This window comes from Carcharhinus amblyrhynchos, unplaced genomic scaffold (genome assembly GCF_965287045.1).
Source record: "Carcharhinus amblyrhynchos unplaced genomic scaffold, sCarAmb.v2.hapA scaffold_38, whole genome shotgun sequence".
Taxonomy (NCBI): domain Eukaryota; kingdom Metazoa; phylum Chordata; class Chondrichthyes; order Carcharhiniformes; family Carcharhinidae; genus Carcharhinus; species Carcharhinus amblyrhynchos.
Window position 1 is genome coordinate 4036407 of NW_027649779.1, and position 8097 is coordinate 4044503.

The 8097-nt window shown below is 43.1% G+C and overlaps 1 non-coding gene across 1 annotated transcript; it reads right to left on the bottom strand.

The window, feature by feature from the left end:
- Positions 1-1628: 1628 nt before the first annotated feature.
- Positions 1629-1701, bottom strand: trnaf-gaa (transfer RNA phenylalanine (anticodon GAA)). Its single transcript has one exon. It is a non-coding gene; the product is annotated as a tRNA-Phe (tRNA).
- Positions 1702-8097: the final 6396 nt, after the last annotated feature.

The window sequence follows — 8097 nt, forward strand, 5'->3', positions numbered from 1 at the left end:
ATGCACCAGATATCGATACAGCACCTGTACTAATATGAATACAGACTGGGTCCAGTTCAGTCATTACTGAGAGAGTGTATACAGTATATTACTAACCAGCGTGGTGTTTTCTCATCTAAATAGAGGCATGACATACTCAGTTTTGACAAAGACAAGGTCTTTGTGAAGGGTAAAATGTGAAGGATAAACTTGTATTTGGTGAATAAAAAGTCTGAAATACAATAAAAAACAGTTGACTAATGGATAAATTAACATTTTAAAGGGCTTTCATCAGCTTCTCTGGTGGTTTAGTGTTTAGGAGTCGGTGCTCTTACCGCCGTGGCCCAGGTTCGATTCTCGGTAAGGAATGTAGATTTATTGCTGTACAACAATCCTGCGTTACTTCCCAGTCTGCAACTGTCAGAATCAATATTAGGGAGGTTTCCTTGTTTGCGTCTGAATTGGAAAAGTCACATGTGAAGAAACAAAAAGGAAATAAGAGAGCGATAGGCGAGAAAGGGCTGATGGTACAAAATGCTGATACGGGTTAAAATCTAGCTGTTAATGGGGGGAAATTTGATGTTTCTACCGACACAAATATCTGCACATCTCGGTCCAAATCTTTGCTTCAATGACAAGAAAACTTTTAATTGAATGAAATAGTCAACTCTCTCACCCCCAGTGAAATGGAGGCAGTTTTCACTCAGGAACCAGTAAGTGTGAGTTTACCAATGTGGGAAGGAGAAAGACTCAGTTTGAGCGGTGACATTGCGGGAGGAATGGAGAGCTGGAGTTCGCCCAGAAAAGCAGTAAAGTTTAAAATCAATGGCGTCCAACGTTGGATGGTCCATTAACGGTGATAATTTAATGTTATTCAGCAGAATCACCGCAGGATGGTTTATCACAAATTGACACTAATACTTTGAATGGAGTGAACTGCAGTAACATTGAATGCAGTAGAAAGGGCAGCACGGTAGCACAGTGATTAGCACTGATGTCTCACAGCGCCAGGGACTCAGGTCCTCGGGTCACCGTCTGTGCGGAGTTTGCACGTTCTCCCCGTGCCTCCGTGGGTTTCCTCCGGGTGTTCCGGTTTGCGTGTCAAAGATGTGTGGGTTAGTTTCATTGGCCATGCTAAATTGATTCTAATTTCAAAGGGATTAGAAGGGTCAATCTGTGGGTTTACGGGGAATAGGGCGTGGGTGGGATTGATGCGGGTGCAGACTTGATGGGCCGAATGGCCTCCTTGTGGAGGACCCAAAAGAGGTAATGCAAATATACATTGTTTTGGATGAAACAGCAGGTCAACTAAATGTATTTTCACTGCCATGTAAAAGCGGACCTGACATCGGCACTGAAATGTGATGAGGTTGGAAAAACTCAGGACGTTACATGGCATGTGTGCAAAAGGAAACAAAGATAAACCTTCACCTCCATCACCTTTCATTAACATTGGGAATGTTTAGAAATAGAGGAAGTTTTTTAAAAAGCGAAATCCAACAAAGAGGAAATAGAACAACACCTGGCAGGGTGGAAATTGCGGTGAGTACTTAGTCTGTTGCAGTTTGTGTCAATTGATGTTTGAAAACAGTGCGAGACAAAATGCAGGGCTGTTTAGCAGAGAGCACAGAAAACCAGCAACGGGATCCTGCCGAAACCCGGGATTGAACCAGGGACCTTTAGATCTTCAGTCTAACGCTCTCCCAACTGAGCTATTTCGGCTGATTGGCAGATTGGTAGCTTCCATCTCCCAAATATCTAAGAGAGCAATGATTTCTGCCCATTCGTTAATGCATCATTTTCAGGTGTTGATCTGATTTGCTTTAAACGTCATGAATACTTTTTTTTCTCGAACATGTTTTTCCAAAACTTCAATGCAGTGGGAAACATCATTATTCATGGTTGACAGGAGGAACCAGCAGAGACAATGTAATAACAATTACTGTGGGCAAAAGATGGGCTTCTGGAGCCAGTCTAATTGTTCCTCCAGTAAACCGGATCTGCTTGCCCTGAGGTCATCACCCTGTTTCTGTAGTACGGTGGTTATCACAAGACCCAGATTAATTCTGTAAATATCTGGGTAGAAATGGGAATGGTGGGATGAGTACACGATCCGATTTCAGTTTCAGTTAGAAAAATCAAGCCCATCACCTTAATTCTTGGGCAGGCAACACAGTCTCACTGTTTGTAATCCTGTTATTTATCTAATGATGTGGAGACGCCAGTGTTGGACTGAAGTGGGTACAGAAAGCATTCTCACAACACCAGGTTAAAGTAAAACAGAATTATTTTGAATTACGAGCTTTTGGAGCGCTGCTCCTTCATCAGAGTGTTTAACTCGGCAGTCAGAAATTCACTGTGTGTGTGTGCTCTCGAAAGGGGCCACTTGCACACACTGCTTTACCCCAGCAAATTGTAAAGTTGGTAATGTTTCTGTTCGTTGTTCTTGAAAAAAAAAACACCTTACACATTCCTGCGTTCACTCTGAGCCCAAAAGTCAAACCTGTTTTGGCAGTGGTGGGATTCGAACCCACGCCTCCGAGGAGACTGGCGCCTTAAACCGCTCGGCCACGCTACCACGTGAAATGCTCTCACAATAATGTTATTTGATGATAATGTTACTGAAATTCATTAAAAGCAATGGAGCTGGGAAAGACCATCAGGAGGATTCAGCCTGTTCCTTCACTGATTCAGGTAAGTCTGAACTGAGTAACAAACAGAAATCATCTGTCCTTCTCTTTCTGTGTTTGTTCTTGAACTGTTTTACATGTGAAATTTCCAGCTCTGATGGAATCTTGCAAACCTCACTCGGCTGATTCTAGTAGATCTGCTTTCGATCAGAGAGTGAATCAGATCATTATTAATGGTTTGCTGAGATCAAATAATCTTATTTTCCTCCGCGGGAATGGAAACCACGCAACAGTGAGGAAGTGCTGAACACAAACCATTGAACTACCAGAAAAATCGGTGAAAAGTGTATTTCAAACTGACTTAACACAAATCCCTTTGCTTCTTGTTTTCATCTCAAGTCTTTTCCACTTCTGACACGTTCCTCTTTCAACGTGTCCTGTTTGGATGGAACGTGATTGTCTCCTTCAACCAATAACAACACGGATTGAGCTGGGTCATGGAATTGATAGTGAGGTGAAATGGTCTCATAAACTGCTGGAGTTTGGAAGTGAGGGGGGAATCTGATCGAGGTATATACAATTCTACATGGGTTGATAAATAAAGAAAACCAAAACTTTCTTCTTATGGGGCAATCTATGACAAGAGGTCACGTGTATAGTTTGCGAGCCGGTAGATTTAAAACTGAGATGAGGAGGGACTAATTCTCGCACATGGTGGTGCATTGGGGGAACTCGCTGCCCCAGAGTGCGGTGGAGTCTGAATTATTGCATAATTTCAAGAATGGAGAGATTTATTTCTGATAAAGAAAACACATTAAAGGAATATGGGGAACAGGTGGGGAGGTGGATTTCATATCAAGGAGATGTTAACCATGATCTAGTAGAATAGTGGAGCCGGACCAAAGGGCTGAATTTAACTCCATCGGCTCCAAATTCCAATGTTCCTATGTTTCGATATGTAAGGTTCAATTTTCCAGCCCACCAATCTCATTACTGTGATTCTGTTCAAATATACGTACAATACGGCCTCTGGTTCCCTTTCACCAACAACGCATGTGAACTGTGCAAATAACCTTGTAATCGCCTCATCTCTGGTGTAATAATTCTGTGATTCTCTGTTTCCCTCATATATTTTCTCCAGGTTTCCACCCGACCAGATTTTGTGATGTTTCTTCCCTGTTGGATTTCATTTGTTTCAAATTTCCTATATTTCTAACCATTCCCAATGTTAATGAAGATTGACTAAAGCTCATCCGCATATATTTGAATATGTCTAAAATTATTGAAAACATTTTTTTAATCGAATATAAGGTGGAATTTGTGACCTTTTTGAAAAGCTTAACACCGAGTCAGCTAGGAGTCGAACGTGGAACCGTCTGATTCGTAGTCAGACGCGTTATCCATTGCGCTATTGGCTCACATACCAACCTATGCAAGTTGTTACATATTGTCCGATGCTTCGAAATTGGGCCGAAGTTCTGTCAAAGACTTGTTCTTGTAAGGAAAGGTTTCACCACTGAGATTGTCTTTATTCATTTACAATCATCCCTAATTGTTATAGAATTGAGTTGCTGCGTTAAACCGCCGTGTTGGAATTCAAACCGCTAGCTAAAGACAGTAAGAAGTCTCACAACACCAGGTTAATGTCCACAGCTTTATTTAGTATCACGAGCTTTCGGAATGCTGATTCTTTATCAGGTGACAGTCAGACAGTAAGACTACCTAACCATTAACCACTCCCTCAGAGAATCGACTATCGAATATTACTTGAACACAATATTTTGCTTGCATATGCCATTAGATTTTACATATGTCTTAGTATGCAATCAGAAAAAAAAGTGTTGTAAATTCTCTGCACACTAAGCAGGAAAGGAGATGCTCCTATTTTTCAATCAACACACATTTTATCAGTTTGTGCAGTGGCAGAGCCGGTAAGAGGCTGGAAATCCTGCAGCGAGTAACTAACATCCTGACTCCCTCAAAGCATTCCACCATTTCCAAGGAAAAGCCGGGAGTCTGAGTGAATACTCCCCACTTGCCAGATTGGTGCAGGAACTCACCAAATACGCCATAGATAACACTTTCCAAACTCAATACCGCTACCACGAGTAACATCCGAGTGATTGGTTATTGATCCCGATGTGAGACACAGTTGTTTAAAATTTCCGAGTACAACGTACTTTTATTCATTGTTGGCACTTGGGTTTCTTTGGCCGGCCAGCATTTATTGCCCATCTCTAGTTGCCCTTTTTTCAGAGACCAATTAAGAGTCAACCACGTTGTTGTGGCTCTGGAGTCACATCCAGTCTTGACCACATAAGGACAACAGGTTTCCTTCATTGGGACATTGGTGAGCCAGATGTTTTTTTTTTCAGAAAATCGATAATGTTTTTATGGTCGTCAGCAGATTGGGAATTCCAGAAATATTTATTCAAATTCCATCATCTGATGTGATAGAATTGGAACCCGGGTGCCCAGAACATTAGCTGAGTTTCTGTATTAATAGTCGAGTGATAAAACCACCAGTCCATCACATCCACATCCGGTGAGTGTCCACACCGTGAGTTCCAGTAACGTAGACACACCTTATTATGTATGTCTGCAGGGCTCCCGATTGGGCAGCATTGACGTCTCAATCAGGGAGCTCATATTCCTATAACTTCAACTGATGGTTACCGTCAAAGTCATTAAATATGTCTCTCTCTGTCTCTTTCTGTCTTTCTGTGCATCTCTCTCTATCTATCTCTGCCTGTTTCTCTGTATCTCTTACTGTATCTCTGCATCTCGCTTATTCACTGTCTGTCAACACGCTTCTTCTGAGTCTCCTCCTCCCTCTCAGGCTCACTCTCCTTCTCCCCCTCCTACTTTGTCGCCCATTTCTTATTTCTCTGTCTCTCTCTCTACCTCGCTGTGTCTTTTGCTCATGCTGTGTCCATTGTACTCATTCAGTCTCCCTCTTTCAAATTCACTGACGCTCTGTCTCTGTATCCATTTCACTCTGCCTCCCTTACAGTCTCCCTTTATGTCTTAGTCTTCCTGTCTCATTACAACCTCCCATCTGTCGGCCTCTGTCTCCCTTTCTTGTTCCCTGTCCATCTCCCTCTCCATTTCCCTCAATATCTGTTCCTATCTTTCTCGCTCTGTGAGAGTCCCTATCAGTCTCTGTCCTCCCCCCACCCCCACTCTCTGTTTCTCTCTCTCTCTGTCTCTTTGTTTCTTTCCCTATATCTGTTAGAAACACTTTGAAATCTGTCACGCTCCATGAATTTGTGCCCTTCTCATTCTCTGTCCATCTCCGTCTCCCTATCACTCTCCCTGTTGCTCCCACTGTCCTCTCTCTCTTTATCTGTCACTATTGCTGCCTCTATGAGTCTGTTTGTCATTTACAGTTTGAATGTCCAATAGGAAGAGTAATGTGTCTTTGGTTTTAGTTTTATCTCATAATGCGTTGAAGAATTGCAGTAAGTGGATATTTCAGCAGATTTTTCAGCTGCTGTCTGAAGTGAGTCTGTGTCACAGCATAAATGACAGTGTTTGTACAGCAACTTGTGAGTTGCAGAATGAAACCCAATTCCACAACAAAATAATGTAATGTTACTGACCGATAGCCCAGATCATGCATTCGGATCCATATAGTGAATACCATTAACGTAGACCATAACAAGATGAAACTGGCTGATATAAAAAACAGCAAAATAATGGATTTCCTGCGATTCTCCATTTCGGGGTCTCTTGGATTCTCCCCACTGCTGTGAGCCTGGAGTCTCCTGCGTGCTCTACTAATCACGAAAATGTGTTTGACTGTGAGACCATTGAACATCAGAATCAGGACGAATGGGACACACGGGGTTAGAATGTTGTGGAGGAACTCGATCGTTCCCCAGACCAGAGATTTCCTAACATCCGTTCTAACACCACAAAACCAGGGGCCGCTTACCATCACATATCCATCTAATAACATAAAATACCAGAAAATGTTCTTCAAACAGCTCAGCACTGTCACTGTTCCCAGAACCACAGCCGCCGATTTCTCAGTGCAATATTTACTTTTCAGCTTGGGGCAGCAAATGGCCACAAATCGATCAAAGGTAAAAGTGACGGTGAACCACACAGAACAGTCAGTGGCTGCATAAAGCAGGGCGGCGTGGATGTTACACACGGGGAGCGATAGCAAGAAATAAAACTGTTCCTGGTAAAGAGTGGGAATGTGTCTCAATATCAGGTCGAGGATAATGACCAGCAGATCCCCCGCTGACATGGCCACCAGGTAACGAGTGACACATTTGGACAGACCACAGTTTCTGCTCGTCAGTGTCACAATTGTGATTACATTCGCTGTCAGGAATGGAAATACAGAATAAAATTAGACATGATTGAGAGGAAGAAAATCCCGTTTAGACTGAGGACGGATTAAAATAGAAAAAAAAAACGTACAGACATACACAAGGAAGAATTTTTTTTTTAATCCAAAACTTTGTTTGCAGTGTGAGAGGAAACTGGAGAATCCGGAAGGAATCCACACAGACATGGGAGAAGTTCCAAACTCCACGCAGACAGTGAACTGAGATCCCTGATGCTGTGAGTCAGTGGTGCCAACCACGGTGTCACTATCCTGCTCTATGGTAGCGACACAATGGTATACACTTACGTGAGAGTTTTCTGGGGAGTCCACAACATTGATCCTCTCTCAGCTACAGTTGAATAGTCCCTCTACCTTTGTGGGTATTTGGCAGTAAGAAGGATGAGGGAGACTGAAAATCCGGAGTGGAGTCCTGGAGGTGATAATCTGTCGTCTGTCAGACAGCTTACTGACAACCCCTGCAGCAGACATGGTATCAAACAGTGCTGGTTTCACCCTTTCCTCTGGACAATATTAACAGTCGGCAGAGGGAGATCCTGATGCCTCAACAGTTCTGACTCTATTATACTTACACAGGACTGCATCCTGGGGAAGAGACAACAACACTATTACCACCATTCGCACAACACAGAAAGAAACAGCAATCTCACATTCGATTGGCACAGAACACCAGTATCAGGGTTTGCTTTCAACAGTGGGAGCAAGCTTCAGGGTTCAGTGAATAGCTACCATCCACAGTACCCAGTAAGTTTGCTGTTGTGCCAGTATGGCCTACTGGACCATTGAAGATCAGTGAGTCCTTTCTCGGCAGGTAGGTTGCAAATCTATGCACCAGGCAAGAACAAACTCAAACCAAAGCCTGTACAAAGGCAAAGCCAAACAGCTTGGCACAATGGCTATCGTCCAGTGGCACTGATATCCAATGTTATGAAACGTATCAAAATGTTAATCCTGGTATGAATCCATTCCGGCCTCCAAGATTGCCCAGATCCACTCCAGTTCACTTACCATCACAACAGGTCGACAGAAAACCAACTCCTTGGCCCTACCTTCAACCCTGGAACACAATCTTATGTTTACCGACTACATCTCGGCAGCGGTGTCTCACAAGGTTGTGTCCTCAACCCC